The following is a 16,971-nucleotide window of genomic DNA, read 5'->3' on the forward strand; positions in this document are numbered from 1 at the left end:
AACGGCAACGTCTGGAATTGGTAATGACAATCCTGTACCACAAATCTGAGGTACTCCTGGTGAGGATGGTAAATGGGGACATGCAGGTAGGCATCCTTGATGTCCAGTGATACCATGTAATCCCCCTCATCCAGGCTTGCAATAACCGCCCTGAGCGATTCTATCTTGAACTTTAATTTTTTTATATATGTGTTCAAGGATTTCAAATTTAAAATGGGTCTCACCGAACCGTCCGGTTTCGGTACCACAAACATTGTGGAATAGTAACCCCATCCTTGTTGAAGGAGGGGCACCTTGACTATGACCTGCTGGGAATACAGCTTGTGTATTGCCTCTAACACCGCCTCCCTGCCTGAGGGAGTAGTTGGCAAGGCAGATTTGAGGAAACGGCAGGGCGGGGGGTGGGGGAGACGCCTCGAATTCCAGCTTGTACCCCTGAGATACTACTTGAAGGATCCAGGGATCCACCTGTGAGCGAGCCCACTGATTGCTGAAGTTTTTGAGACGGGCCCCCACCATACCTGGCTCCGCCTGTGGAGCCCCAGCGTCATGCTGTGGACTTAGAGGTAGCGGGGGAGGGCTTTTGCTCCTGGGAACTGGCTGTCTGCTGCAGCTTTTTCCCGGACGCACCTTTAACCCGCTTGCCCTTATGGGGCAGAAAGGACTATACCTGATAATTCAGTACTTTCTTTGGCTGTGAGGGAACATGGGGTAAAAATGCTGACTTCCCAGCTGTCGCTGTAGAAACGAGGTCCGAGAGACCATCCCTGAACAACTCCTCACCTTTATAAGGCAAAACTTCCATGTGCCTTTTAGAATCTGCATCCCCTGTCCACTGCCGGGTCCATAACCCTCTCCTGGCAGAAATGGACATTGCACTTATTTTAGATGCCAGCCAGCAAATATCCCTATGTGCATCTCTCATATATAAGACTGCGTCTTTTATATGCTCTACGGTTAGCAATATAGTGTCTAGGGTATCAATATTTTCTGACAGGGAATCTGACCACGCAGCTGCAGCACTGCACCTCCATGCTGAAGCAATAGCTGGTCTCAGTATAATACCGGTATGTGTATAAATAGACTTCAGGATAGCCTCCTGTTTCCTATCAGCAGGCTCCTTTAGGGAGGCCGTATCCGGAGACGGTAGTGCCACCTTCTTTGACAAGCATGTGAGCGCTTTATCCACTCTAGGGGATGTCTCCCAACGTGACCTATCCTCTGGCGGGAAAGGGTACGTCATTAGTAACCTTTTAGAAATTACTAGTTTCTTATCGGGGGAAGCCCATGCTTCTTCACACACTTCATTTAACTCATCAGATGGGGGAAAAACCACTGGTAGTTTTTTCTCCCCAAACATAATACCCTTTTTTGTGGTAGCTGGGGTAATATCAGAAATGTGCAACACATTTTTCATAGCCTCAATCATGTAACGTGTGGCCCTATTGGAAGTTACATTAGTCTCCTCGTCGTCGACACTGGAGTCAGTATCCGTGTCGACATCTGTGTCTGCCATCTGAGGTAGCGGGCGTTTTAGAGCCCCTGATGGCTTTTGAGACGCCTGGGCAGGCACGGGCTGAGAAGCCGGCTGTCCCATATTTGGTATGTCGTCAAACCTTTTATGTAAGGAGTTGACACTTTCACGTAATTCCTTCCATAAGTCCATCCACTCAGGTATCGGCCCCGCAGGGGGTGACATCACATTTATTGGCATCTGCTCCGCCTCCACATAAGCTTCCTCATCAAACATGTCGACACAGCCGTACCGACAAACCGCACACACACAGGGAATGCTCTGACAGAGAACAGGACCCCACAAAGCCCTTTGGGGAGACAGAGAGAGAGTATGCCAGCACACACCAGAGCGCTATATAACACAGGGATAAACACTATAACTGAGTGATTTTCCCTTATAGCTGCTTATATATCTACTACTGCGCCTAAATTTAGTGCCCCCCCCACTCTTTTTCACCCTTCTGTAGGTTGAAACTGCAGGGGAGAGCCTGGGAGCGATCCTTCCAGCGGAGCTGTGAGGGAAAAATGGCGCCAGTGTGCTGAGGGAGATAGCCCCGCCCCTTTTTTGGCGGACTTCTCCCGCTTATTCTGGATCTCTGGCAGGGGTATTTTTCACATATATAGCCTCTAGGACCCGCCAAGGTGTTAATATTGCTGCTCAGGGCGCCCCCCCCCCCCCCAGCGGGAGTGTGAGGTGTGCATGAGGAGCAATGGCGCACAGTTGCAGTGCTGTGCGCTACCTTGTTGAAGACCGAAGTCTTCTGCCGACGATTTTCAGGACCATCATCTTGCTTCTGGCTCTGTAAGGGGGACGGCGGCGCGGCTCCGGGACCGGACGATCGAGGTCGGACCCTGTGTTCGATCCCTCTGGAGCTAATGGTGTCCAGTAGCCTAAGAAGCCCAAGCTAGCTGCAAGCAGGTAGCTTCGCTTCTTCTCCCCTTAGTCCCTCGTAGCAGTGAGTCTGTTGCCAGCAGATCTCACTGAAAATAAAAAAACTAAAATTATACTTTATTTTCTAGGAGCTCAGGAGAGCCCCTAGTGTGCATCCAGCTCAGCCAGGCACAAGATTCTAACTGAGGTCTGGGGGAGGGTCATAGGGGGAGGAGCCAGTGCACACCAGGTAGTCCTAAAGCTTTCTTTAGTGGTGCCCAGTCTCCTGCGGAGCCGCTATTCCCCATGGTCCTTACGGAGTTCCCAGCATCCACTAGGACGTCAGAGAAATACAATTTACCAGCCATAGCAGTAGAGACAAGGTCCGAGAGGCCTTCTCCAAACAACTCCTCCCTCTTGTAAGGCAACGACTCCATATGCCGCTTTGTGTCGGCATCCCCCGTCCACTGTCGGGTCCACAAGAGTCGCCTAGCAGAAATAGACATAGCATTTATTCTGGAGCTTAGTAAACAAATGTCTCTTTGAGCATCCCTCATATATAATGCAGCATCCTTGATATGCTCTAGGATCATTAGAATGGTATCCTTATCTAGGGTCTCAATCTCCGTAGACAAGGAATCTGTCCATGCTGCGACAGCACTACAAACCCAGGCCGACGCCATAGCCGGCCTAACAATAGTACCAGAATGTGTGTAAATGTACTTCATGGTAACTTCCTGCTTACGATCCGCAGGATCCTTGAGGGTAGCAGTATCCTGGGAAGGCAGTGCCACCTTCTTGGATAATCGTGTCAATGCCTTGTCTACTTTAGGCGAAGATTCCCATCGTATCCTGTCCTTTTGTGGGAAGGGATATGCCATAAGAATCCTTTTGGGAATTTGTAGTCTCCTGTCTGGAGATTCCCAAGCCTTTTCGCACAATTTGCTTAGCTCAAATGAGGACGGAAATGTGATCTCAGGCTTTTTCTCTCTATACATGTGTACCCTCGTGTCAGGTACAGGGGGTTCCTCAGTAATATGCAAAACCTCTTTAATAGCAATGATCACGTAACGAATACCCTGAGCCACTTTGGGCTGTAATTTTGCATCCTCTTAGTCGACACTGGAATCTGAATCCATGTCGGTATCTGTGTCAGTGATCTGGGATAAGATCACTGACACAGATCTAAGATCTAATCTCTTATGCAATAAATTTACATTAGCATTCAAGACATTCCACATATCCATCAAGTCCGGTGTCGGTGTTGTCGACGGCGACCTGACAATCATGCACTCCCCCTCCTCCTTAGGCGAGCCTTCATTGTCAAACATGTCAACACACGTGTACCGACACACTCCCCACACACAGGGAAAACTCCTTTCTGAAGACAGGTTCCCCTTTAGGCCCTTTGGAGAGAGAGAGAGAATGCCAGCACACACCCCAGCGCTATATGACCCCGGAGAAAAACACAGAATGTTTACCTAGTAGCACTGCTGTAATGTATAATCTCCAATTATGTGCCCCCCCCCCCCCCCCCCCCTCTACTTTAAAACCTTCTTTCACCGTGTGTCAAGCAGGGGAGAGTCCGGGGAGCTTTCTCTCAGCTGTGCTGTGGAGAGAAAATGGCGCTGGTGAGTGCTGAGGGAGAAGCCCCGCCCCCTCGGCAGCGGGCTTCTGTCCCGCTCAAACTTTGTAAAACATGGCGGGGGCTCTTTTATATACATGTACAGTGCCCACCTGTACATGTATATAGGTCATTTTGCCATAGGAGAGGTATTCAATGCTGCCCAGGGTGCCCCCCCTGCACCCTGCACCCTTACAGTGACCGGAGTATGTGAGGTGTATGGGAGCAATGACGCACAGCTGCAGTACTGTGCGTTACCTCAGTGGCGCACCCGAAAGGCTTCCGCTGCCTCAGAGTCTTCTTTCTTCTTTTCTTCCGGCTCTGTGAGGAGAACGGCGGCGTGGCTCTGGGATGAAAGCCCAGGACGAACCTGTGTTCCACTCCCTCTGGAGCTAATGGTGTCCAGTAGCCGAGAAGCAGAGCCTATCATTTAAGTAGGTCTGTTCCTCTCTCCTCAGTCCCTCGATGCAGGGAGACTGTTGCCAGCAGAGCTCCCTGAAAATAAGAAAAAAAACTAACAAAAATGCTTTCTTAGCAGGAAACTCAGGAGAGCTCCCTGCAGTGCACCCATCTCCTCTGGGCACAGTCTAAAACTGAGGTATGGAGGAGGGGCATAGAGGAAGGAGCCAGTGCACACCCAGAGTCTAAAGTCTTTCTTAAAGTGCCCATGTTTCCTGCGTAGCCCGTCTATTCCCCATGGTTCTTACGGAGTCCCAGCATCCTCTAGGACGTTAGAGAAATATAATTGTACAGTAAATGTATAAATTCAGTTAAAACTTCACTTTTATTTCACAAAATACATAAAGATGACTAAAGACATGAAAAAGGGATAAAAACATATTAAATTGATTACTCACTTGTACTAGGTTTGATTGATATCACTGTGGACTCTAGCCAATGGAAAAGTGAGTGAGAGTAAGAAGACGTTTTTATGAGCGAAATTTTAGATTCTACAGTTCTCTTTACCAAAAGTGTTTATTAAAATAACACTGGTATATACACATTGTGGGAGAACAGAAATTAGGCTGAATTACTCCGAACATCTGTTGCCATCGAATGGGTAATGAAAGAGTGTAATTCGCTTAGTGAATCTGGTTCAGAAGGAAGTAAAGTACATTTCTGCTTTCCAAAGAAGGTGGGGTAATTTCCACTGTTCCGTATTGCTACAGTACCTGGTATTCCCAGAGGGTCTCCCTTTCTGGTACTGACCCAGCCCAACACTGCTTGGCTTCCAAGATCAGATGAGATCAGGCATTTCCAGTGTGGTATGGCTGTAGAAAACAAGTTGGTGCCTGTTTTTTTCACATGGGGCTATCCGTTTTGGATGAGAGAGTGCATCTGATTGGAGATAAGGTAAGTATGAAGATTCGGAAAGAGGAATAAAAGTTGGAAGAAAGGTATTACATTTCTGCTGTCCACAAATGTAATACTTACCTTTCTTCCAACTTTTATTCCTTTTTCCGAATCTTCATATTTACATTATCTCCAATCAGATACACTCTAGTTTTTATTAAAGTTGGATAACAGGCTAAATTCCTTGGACAGGCGCCTTGTAGGGAACAAGGGACACCTGTATCTTGTGCCATTATAAACTATTTTGGGTGCACCCATCAGCCTCAACTCAACTGGAGGGGCAACTATAAGAGAGTAGATCCTAGCATAGCATGTGACTCCCCCCCTTCCCCCCCCCCCAGGCCCTTAACATTGCCAATCGATATACTGAACTGCTACTTCTGTATATTTTGGGTGTAGACCGTGGGCCTGATTCTGAGTTGGGAATAAAGCAAGAAAGAGCAAGTTTCTGAGCACCTAGATAAGCCAAGCTGCAATGCTCTGGGGGCAAATACATAATTGTTTTTGCATGCAGGATAAATACTGGATGCTTTTTCATGCAGCCCACAAATGCTGGAAAACGTTATTTTTACACTGCAATGTAGTTCTCTCACATCTAACGAGTAACGGCACTGATGAGGATCACAGAATCCACATTAAGAATAATGTGCAAGATACATAGATTAGTGCAGGAAGGAGGGACAGAGCGCTCGGAACCACAGGTAACAGGACAGGTCACTAGACCAGGAACTAAATTGGGATTGAGTGACTTGGAACCGATCATGGCAAACTCAACCCCAGAACCTGATTCCAGGAAAATGGAGCTGGCACCCACTACTGGACTCTAAGGAAACAGGACTGGATAAGCTACAGCTGAAATCAGAAATTCAGGACTCGACACTGAAGCCAGGAACATGGAGCTGGCACCCACTACTGGGCACTCAGGGACAGAGGACCTCAGGAAACACAGGTCTGGATAAGTTACAGCTGGATGCAGGAACTTGGGGCTCAGCACTGAAGCCAGGTCTATGCAGTGACATAATAATTAGTGATGAGCGGGTTCGGTTTTACTCGGTTCTCAAAACGGCATCTTATTGGCTATCCAAAACACGTGACATCCGTGAGCCAATATGATGCCGTTTTGAGAACCGAGTAAAACCGAACCCGCTCATCACTAATAATAATACGAAATCAGTGTATAGAGTATGCCCACTCACATATCTGAAACAGAAGTAAAGACCGAAATTTAGCTTGAAAACTAACTTGAGTTGGTGAGGCAGGCAAGTCACTGGTGCAGCCATCGCAGCCTCTTCATCCTTCTACTAACCATAATCATACACTATAATAAACATAAATCTCAACAAGAATGCAACATAAAAAGCTGATATGGGACAAATACTGTATACAGTCCAGTGATACAATGGGAATATAAGAATATATACTGTACTGTAAGTGCAATATGAGGGGTGTACTGTAAGTGCAATATGAGGGGTGTGCAGAAAGTTTCCAGATGTACAAAAAGTATTATATTTACAAAGTGAGCATTAATCTTTTTTCAAAGTATTTGCCAGAGGAGTGTAGGCAATGTTGCATGTGATCAAAACACTTGGTGAAGCAGATGGACCAATCCAAAGCAGGTATGTCTTCCACATGCTGGATGAAGGTCTCCACTGCAGCTTCCGGTGACTCAAAATGTATCCCACTCATCTTGCGTTTGATTTGAGAAGTTGGGAGGGGGCCAGGTCTAGACTGTACAGAGGAAGACCAAGCTCCTGGATGCGTTCATGGAACATAAAATGTACAAATGGCTAATGAAAAATGGCTTCCTTTACTTGTGGCAGGTATTGGTTGTCATACCAGTCCCCATTGACTGTGCACTGCTGCACAAGTGGTATGGTAGCTACATGACCAGTCATGGCCACAAAAACAGCCACCATCTGTTTGGTCACAGTGCACTAATGTAGGAACTTCTGTAGCGGCACACCTCCAACTGGGGTCCACTGGTCTGACTATTGTTTGGTCTTGCTGAAATGTGGATCCAGGATTCATCGCCACCTATGATCTACCAGAGAGAGTTTGAGTGACCAGGATCAAACCTGGCCAGCATGTTGTGGTACCTCGTCACCCAAGCCTCCTCCTGCTCTCAAGTCAGCTGATGGAGCACCCAGCATGTAGAAACTTTGTTCAAGCCAAGTTTTTCATGGAGTATCAAATGGATCGTGATGAGATGCCTATCTCCTTCTCTAACTGGGCCATGGTCACCCTGGTGTCCACCTCAACTATGTGCCGCACAGCAGCAATGTTGTCCAGCGTGATGGCAGACTCAGGTCAGCCACAGCGCTCCTCGTCTCCCAGGGACCGATTCCTGTACCGAAATTCTACAAACCACTCCCAGTGGTTTATTGTGGTGTTTCCTACCCATAAACAGCTCACAGTTGGTCAAAACTCACTTAAAATGTAGTGTATGAGGTATGACTGTCAAATGTTACAGGCTGTAGAAAAGTTAGAACAAATAAGCCTGTTTTCTAGGTTCTGCTTCTCGTAATTTGCTACCAGGAGCATTGGACGATAAGTGAGAGACCCATACAGCCTGTCCTAAGGAATTATAGACAATATCAGCATGTGTCGTTGGCTGTTCTATTCATTCTAGGGCAGTCATACCTAGGCATTGGACTAGTCTGATAGAGAATTACCGGGGGCAGACATACCTAGGCATTGGGCTAGTCGGAGAAAGAATTACCGGGGGCAGTCACACCTAGGCATTGGACTAGTCTGATAGAGAATTACCGGCGGCAGACATACCTAGGCATTGGACTAGTCTGAGAGAGAATTACCGGTGGCAGACACACCTAGGCATTGGGTTAGTCTGAGAGAGAATTACCGGGGGCAGTCACACCTAGGCATTGGACTAGACTGAGAGAGAATTACCGAGGGCAGTCATGCCTTGGCATTGGCCTAGTGCAGGCATTCCCAACCACGGTCCTCAAGGCACACCAACAGTGCAGGTTTTAGTGATATCCAGGCTGCAGTACAGATGGTTAAATCAAAATAACTGAGCTACTAATTAAGTCACCTGTGCTGAAGCCTGGATATCACTAAAACCTGACCTGTTGGTGTGCCTTGAGGACCGTGGTTGGGAATGCCTGGCCTAGTGTGAGAGAGAATTACCGGGGTCAGTATGAATTGGACTAGTCTGACATAGAATTACAGGGGGCAGTCACACCTAGGCATTGGACTTGTCTGAGAGAGAAATACTTGGGGCAGTCACACCTAGACATTGGACTAGTCTGAGAGAGCATTACCAGGGGCAGACATACCTAGGCATTGGGCTAGTCTGAGAGAGAATTACCAGGGGCAGACATACCTAGGCATTGGACTAGTGTGAGAGAGAATTACCGGGGGCGGTCACACCTAGGCATTGGACTAGTCTGAGACAGAATTACCGGGGGCAGACATACCTAGGCATTGGGCTAGTCTGAGAGAGCATTACCGGTGGCAGTCACACCTAGGCATTGGGCTAGTCTGAGAGAGCATTACCAGGGGCAGACATACCTAGGCATTGGGCTAGTCTGAGAGAGCATTACCAGGGGCAGACATACCTAGGCATTGGGCTAGTCTGAGAGAGCATTACCAGGGGCAGACATACCTAGGCATTGAGCTAGTCTGAGAGAGCATTACCAGGGGCAGACATACCTAGGCATTGGACTACCCTGAGAGGATAACATACAAGTATGTCCTCTCTCACCATTGCTGCAATCACGTTAAACAGCCCTTGAGAAATGCCTTGATAAAGCCCTGCCTGTGAAACGATCGTAGGCTACTAGTAGCCACTGTCTATGTTCTTAGAAATGTGAAAATATATTGTGTATGTTGCAATCACACTAGGACCTAATATTGTTGTGTTTGGTTAATGAGTACACACATGCTGCAAACCAAGTGGTTCCGGGGGCACCAGAGTGACTTCCAGATAATACTGACGGACAAGTAAGCACCACGGACCGCCGGGTATACTGCGGCTGAAATTGAGAACAGTGGCCGCTGTAACGGGGACCGCACATTGAGACACCGCTATAACTAGCACTACTGTAGATGTAATGTGCCCATCTATAACTTCAATGGCGCCGGAGACGAGCGTCTGTGAAGTACCTTGGTGTGGTCTGATTACTGTGACTGACACGTGTGCCGTAGGAGCCGCTTGGCATGCATGCGGCTCCATAATAACAGGTATCAGTTAAGTGAACAGCCGCCTGAGCTAATAACTGAAGCTGCATATAGCAACACGGGAGAGTCAGGGACAAGTGATATACACTCACTTCTGAATTCTCGAGAAACTATGAGGCACAACTACACCTGTCTAGGGGCCTTCAGAGGTGGACGCAGCCACTGTGTTCGCAGTATAAGGAAAACATTTTTTGAGCCACAACAGTGGAATATGCAACAAGACCACGGGCCTAATTCAGACCTGATTGCTTGCCAGCAATTTTCCGCAGCGCTGCGATCCGATAGTCGCCGCCTATAGGGGAGTGTGTTTTAGCTGTGCAAGTGTGCGAACGCATGTGCAACCGAGCGCTACAAAAAATATTTGGACAGTTTCTGAGGTGCCCAGAACTTACTTAGCCGCTGCGATCACTTCAGTGTCCGGGAACTGACGTCAGACACCCGCCCTGCAAGCGCCTGGCACGCCTGCGTTTTTCCTACCACTCCCAGAAAACGGTCAGTTGGCACCCACAAACACCCTCTTCCTGTCAATCACCTTGCGATCGGCTGTGCGAATGGATCCTTCATTAAAACCATTGCACAGCAACGATCTGCTTTGTACCCGTGCAACACGCCTGCACATTGCATGCGCAGTACTGACTTGATCACAGCGCTGCACAAAAAGCTAGCCTGCGATTAGATCGAAATGACCCCCCCCCCCCCCCCCCCATATACAGTATGATGATAAATGAGCCACTGGGCTATTACAAGTAATTCACATAATAAGTACAATAGAGACAGTGGCTATTATGGGATATATATTTTATTGCACTTATAATTCCATCTCTGTTTTACTACCCTTTGTTATATATTTCACCATTTTAATAGACTTAATAAAGTTGAAATACAATTTAATACATACCAATAAAATATAAAACTTTTAATATATTAATTTAGGTCCCAGTGCACCCCTGAGACTACTTACTTTTTCTTTTGTACTGTGATGTTTATACTGTTGTAATTAGCGGGTAGCACCTCACAAAGGCTCTATGAACCTATTGGTGGATACACCGTGTTAAAGATAAAGCAGTATTGAGAGCGGACGGGAAGCGGATAAAATACCGCCAGTCAGGATCCCTGCGATCACAATACAGGCGGTCCCGGCCGCCCGTAAATCAGACTGAACCCGAGAGGACATTAGAAAACTACATTGTTCGAGTCACAGAAAACTGGTGCAGTATTTATTTTTTGGTTTTTAGTTTAAACAGGGCACTAAGATCCTATAATATTTCAAAACTGGCACCTAGCGCCCATTGTCCTGGTAACCATGGTGCTGCAGCATGGAGGGTTAACCCCTTCAGTGCGCGGCCGCCATGAACGACGTGGCTCAGGGATCCCCAGCCAGTCATATATTTGAAGAACCTCATCTCCACTTAGTCTTTAAACCCCCGGTGTCTCTTTACCACTGTCCACTACTTCCTCTGCCCACCTCAACTATCCTCCTCACTCTCTGCTCTTGACTTTGCCACCCACTTCACATCCAAACTTGACTCCATACGTCAAGACATCACATCCCACCAAACCCTTAACAGCCCATCCCCTCATTTCCCTGACCTCCTCTCTTCGTCGTTCCTACCAACCCTTACTTCCTTTTCCACTAGAACTGGAGAGGAAGTTACGGCACTCATCCATTCCCCCAACACCTTTCCCACTAGACCCTATTTCCTCCCACCTCTTCCGCTATCTCTCTATTATTGACTGCTCCCATCTTGCCCACTTCCTCAATCTCTCCCTCTCATCCGGCACTGTCCCCTCTCCACTCAAGCATACCCTTATCTCCCATATTATTAAAAAAAAAACTACCCTCAATCCTAACACTGTCTCAAACTACTGACCCATCTCTCTTGTCCCTTTTGCCTCCAAACTCCTCAAGCATATTGTCTACAGCCACCTCACTTCCTTTCTTTCCTCCCACTTGACCCATTTCAGTCTTGCTTCCGAATTCTTCACTCCACTGAAATTGCCCTCATGAAAGTCTGCAATGACCTCCTTGCTAACAAATCCGAGAACCATTACTCTCTGCTTAATCTCCCTGACCTCCTTGCTGCTTTTGATATTGTGGACCACCTTCTCCTCCTACAAATTCTTTATTACCTTGGTCTGTGTATTCTGCTCTCTCTTGGCTGTCTTCCTACCTCTCTGACCGTTCCTTCTCTGTCTTCTGTCATGGGTCCACCTCCCCCCCATTTCCACCAACTGTAGGTGTCCCCCAAGGTTCTGTTCTTGGTCCTCTCCTTTTCTCTCTCTATATTTCCTTTTAAGGTGAACTCATTAGCTCTTTCAACTATGCTAATAATACTCCAATTCTTTCCCCTTGAGCTATCTGTTCTTGGATGTCCCAGCGATTTTTTAACTCAACAATACTGAGCTGATCATCTTCCCACCCTCCCGCATAACCTCACCTCCCAAAATCTCCTATAGTCCCCAAATGCGCTGTCTTGGAGTTATCCCTGACTCCTCCCTCTCCTTCACACCACACACTCAGCACCTCTCACAAGCCTACTGTTCCCATCTCAAAAATATTTCCAGGATTAGACGCTTTCTCACCATGGATGATACTAAGACCCTTATCCACTCACTGGTCATGTAGAGCTGGTTACATACAGGACTGCCGGGCTCTACTCTGTCCCGGAGCAGCAGCAGCATCATCACAGTAATTACATTACAGTAACAGCGGGGTCTGGGCCACCTGTATTACAGTAACACAAGGGTCTGCACCACCTGTATTACGGTAACGGCGGGGTCTGCACCACCTGTATTACGGTAACACCGGGGTCTGTACTGCCTGTATTACAGTAACAGCTGGGTCTGCACCACCTGTATTACGGTAACGGCGGGGTCTGCACCACCTGTATTACGGTAACACCGGGGTCTGTACTGCCTGAATTACAGTAACAGCGGGGTCTGCGTCACACGTATTACAGTAACAGAGAGGTCTGCACCACCGACAGGGTCTGTGCCACCTGTATTATGGTAACGGCAAGGTCTGCGCCACCTGTATTACGGTAACACCCGGGTCTGCACCACCTGTACTATAGTATCATCGGGGTCTGCGCCACCTGTATTACAGTAACACCGGGGTCTGTACCGCCTGTATTACAGTAACAGCGGAGTCTGCGTCACACGTATTACAGTAACAGAGAGGTCTGCATCACCGACAGGGTCTGTGCCACCTGTATTACGGTAACAGTTGGGTCTGCGTCCCCTGCATTACGGTAACGGCGGGGTAAGCACCACCTGTATTACGGTAACGGCGGGGTATGTGCCACCTGCATTACGTTAACGGAGAGGTCTGCTCCACCTGTATTACAGTAACAGCGGGGTCTGCGTCACACATATTACAGTACCAGAGAGGTCTGCACGCAGAATCCGTCGTTACCGTAATACAGGTGGCACAGACCCTCTGTGCCACCTGTATTACGGTAACGATGGATTCTGCGTCTCGTGTATTACGGTAACGGCGGGGTAAGCGCCACACGTATTACAGTAACGGCGAGGTCTGCGCCACCTGTATTACGGTAACGGCGGGTAAGCGCCACCTGTGTTACAGGGATAATGCAGCACCAGAGGCAGCTCCAGCTGCACTATAACAAGGCACCAGAGGCTGCTCCCCCTGTAGTACAGCAACCTGACACCAGAGCTGCTCAGCTTATAGAATAATAATAATAACAGCAATGGCTGCTCTCTGCTCCTGCTGCCTTGTGGGAACGATAGAAGGAAAGCGGAGCTCAGACCAGGGGAAAATGGCCGCCGCTCCTGACGTCACTACAAGGCCAGAGAACCTATTGCAGCTGCCGGACTGGTCTACAAGAAAATGGCCGACGGCCTCCCACACTGAGGACATGTATGGTAATAGTCATTACAGAGGGCGGTGCTATGGCGGGGTGTAGGAAGGGAGGGGCCAGTCACCAGGAAGCCGCCAGTGCCAATCATACCCCTTTTCCGGCCTGTGCGGTCCACCGTACTTCCAGCCTATGCGTTTCACCTTACTTCCGGCCTGTGCGTTCCACTTCACTTCCGGGATGTGCGTTCCACAGATAGGAAGTGAGTTTTCATTGCTTGAGGCGGCCTCCCAGTGTCCATCGAGATCAGGTAACGGTGTTTTACTATACAGGGGGAGCAGCATATGGTATCCTACTATAAAGGGCGAGCTGCCTGTGGTGTCCAGCTATACAGGGGGAGTGGCCTGTGGTGTCCTGCTTTAAAGGGGGAGTGGCCTGTGGAGTCCTGCTTTTATTTATACAGGGGAAGCAGCTTGTGGTGTCCTACTATACAGGGGGAGCGGCCTGTGGAATCTTGCTATACAGGGGGAGCGGCCTGTGGTGTCCTGCTATACAGGCGGAGCGGCTTGTGGAGTACTGCTATACAGGAGGAGCAGCCTGTGGTGTCCAGCTATACAGTGGGAGGGGCATGCGACGTCCTGCTGTTCAGGATGGAATAGACTATGGTTTCCTACTTTTAGTTATACAGGGGAGCAGCCTGTGGTGTCCTACTATACAGGGGAAGCAGCCTGTGGTGTCCTACTGTACAGGGGGAGCAGCCTGTGGAGTATTGTTAAACAGGGGGAGCGGCCTGTGGAGTCCTGCTTTTATTTATACAGGGGAAGCAGCTTGTGGTGTCCTACTATACAGGGGGAGCGGCCTGTGGAATCTTGCTATACAGGGGGAGCGGCCTGTGGTGTCCTGCTATACAGGCGGAGCGGCTTGTGGAGTACTGCTATACAGGAGGAGCAGCCTGTGGTGTCCAGCTATACAGTGGGAGGGGCATGCGACGTCCTGCTGTTCAGGATGGAATAGACTATGGTTTCCTACTTTTAGTTATACAGGGGAGCAGCCTGTGGTGTCCTACTATACAGGGGAAGCAGCCTGTGGTGTCCTACTGTACAGGGGGAGCAGCCTGTGGAGTATTGTTAAACAGGGGGAGCGGCCTGTGGAGTCCTGCTGAACAGGGATAGCGGCCTGTGGTGTCCTGCTAAACAGGGGGAGCGGCCTATGGTGTCCTAATGTACAGGGGAGCGGCCTGTAGTGTCCTACTATACAGGGGAAGGGCCTGTGGAGTCCTGCTATACAGGAGGAGCGGCCTGTGGTGTCCTAATGTACATGAGAGCGGCTTGTGGTGTCCTACTGTACAGGGGGAGGGCCTGTGGAGTCTTGCTATACAGGGGGAGCAGCCTGTGGTGTCCTACTATACAGGGGGAGCAGCCAGTGGAGTACTGCTATACAGGGGGAGCGGCCTGTGGTGTCTCACTAAACGGGGGGGCGGCATGTGATGACCTTATATACAGGGGAGCTGCCTGTGGAGTCCTACTATACAGAGTGTGCATCCTGTGGTGTCCTACTATACTGGGGGAGTGGACTGTGAAGTACTGCTATACAGGGTGAGCGGCCTGTGATGTCCTAATATACAGGGGGAGTGGACTGTGGAGTCCTGTTATACAGGGGGAGTGGCCTGTGGAGTCCTGCTATACAGGAGGAGCGGCCTGCGGGGTCTTGCTATACAGAGAGCGCAGCCTGTGGTGTCCTAATATACAGGGGAGCTGCCTGTGGTGTCCTGCTGTTCAGGGTGGAACGGACTATGGTGTCCTGCTTTTTATTTATACAGGGAGAGAAGTCTGTGGTGTATTATTAATATTTTATGTAATTGTAGGGATTAAAAATATTGTTAAATTTCTAGACTATAATGAAACAGAAACCATAATATCCCTAATTTCCATGGGTCAGGCATGTGTAACAATTGATAATTGGAGCAGTAGGAAGCAGATGTGTGTCAGAGGACCCAGACTACTGGCCACGAGGTGTTCTGTGTAACTGTCTAGCAATACAGCATTGTGTGACAGTCACACAGACACATAGAATGTGACGGCAGATAAGAACCATTTGGCCCATCTAGTCTGTCCCTATTTTACCATATTTTTACCTTATTTGATCCTTATTTCTTTGTAAGGATATCCTTATGTCTATCCCATGCATGTTTACATTGCTCTACTGTCTTAGCCTCTACCATCTCTGATGGGTGGCTATTCCACTCATAGGCAAACGCGGGCAACCGGAAACCCCCCTCCTCTTGACATGTGGCTCAAATTCTGACAACAATGGCAACTGTATATAATACGATTATTAGAGCTGCCGTCACATCATGCAGAGCTCTTGCACATGCCCAGTGGTAGCAGCTTTTTCTACCAAGTTTGCTGTGTGTGTGGATCTGAGCCCTCAGTCAGTGCACTGGATAAGGAAGAAGAAACAGGAGCCTTACCATAAGGTGGGAGAATGTGTGCTTAGAAAGTGCAGTACCATTATATTTGTGTATTTATTATGGTATGCGTAACCTTTTCTTTCCACTTATCTATATTATGTCAATGTTTAATACAGCCTATACTATAGACCAGGGGTGGGGAATTTCCGGCCGCGTGCCATATAAGGCCCACACAGCCTCTTCACCTGGCCGTGGCTCACTTAACCCAGGAGGGAGATGCCAGGCACCCGCTGAGATTGTGTCACCAGCGGGCGCCCAGCTCTTTCCGCTCAGAGGCAGCTGGAGGCAGGAGCTCACTCCCGAGCTCCTGCTTCCGGCTCAGGCAGTGTACGTGTACGGCTGTGAGCTATGTGAGAGACGTCATGACGTCTCTCCCATAGTTCCGAGGAGCGGGAGGCCATACGGAGATCAGTGGTCCAGAAGCACGAGTGGGACCGGTGAGTATTGTGGGGGGTTTTTAGGGGTAGGGCATACTTGCCTACTCTCCCGGAATGGCCGGGAGGCTCCCGAAAATCGGGTGACCCTCCCGGCCCCACGGAAGAGCAGGCAAGTCTCCCGGAAACGGGGGTCCCCCTGCCCGTCCGCCCACTTAGTATGTAAAGTGGGCGGTCCGGGCAGTTGATGACGCGATTCTTGCAGAATCGCGTCATCATAGCCACGCCCCCTGTCGTGTAATGCCGGTGATCGCGGCATTACAGAGCGGGGGCGTGGCTTAAAGTGGGTGACAGCGTGACCCCCCCCTTCCTCCGCCCCCCCCCCCCCCCCCCCGCCCCGCCCTTGCTCCGCCTCCACCCTGCCTCCTCCCCACGTCATATCCCTCCTCTGCCCCCTTGCTGAGCCGACCTGGCTGCTCTCTCCCGCAGAGAGCAGCCAGGATGTCGGCAAGTATGGGGTAGGGGGGTGTATGTAAGCGGCACTACCAGGGAGCACATCTACAGTGGGCACATCTACTGGGGACATATCTACAGTGGGAATATCTACAGGGGGCATAACTACTGCCTAGGGGCATATGTACTGGGGCATAACTACTGGGGGCAGGCTAATTTTTGAGTTGGTAATTTTTGTATGGCCCCTGAAAGATTTTATAGATATCCAAATGACCCTTGGTAGAAAAAAGGTT

General features: G+C 49.1%; 1 protein-coding gene and 1 pseudogene across 3 annotated transcripts in view; one reads left to right on the plus strand and one right to left on the minus strand.

The window, feature by feature from the left end:
- Positions 1-16,971, plus strand: part of LOC135054549 (zinc finger protein 502-like) — a 187,598-nt gene that overhangs the window by 136,854 nt on the left and 33,773 nt on the right. Inside the window, exon 1 of one of the 3 annotated variants that reach the window (XM_063957703.1) lies at positions 13,643-13,691. The exons of 1 other annotated variant lie outside the window; for it this stretch is intronic. The gene's annotated coding sequence lies outside the window, so the exon portion shown is untranslated. Of the gene's footprint in view, positions 1-13,642; positions 13,692-15,316; positions 15,858-16,971 lie in introns of those variants that run through there. One more of the 3 variants, XM_063957704.1, reaches the window with a different exon arrangement.
- LOC134892886 (5S ribosomal RNA) lies at positions 5,171-5,289 on the minus strand (annotated as a pseudogene).

This window comes from Pseudophryne corroboree, chromosome 3 (assembly GCF_028390025.1).
Source record: "Pseudophryne corroboree isolate aPseCor3 chromosome 3, aPseCor3.hap2, whole genome shotgun sequence".
In the NCBI taxonomy this organism is placed as follows: Eukaryota; Metazoa; Chordata; class Amphibia; order Anura; family Myobatrachidae; genus Pseudophryne; species Pseudophryne corroboree.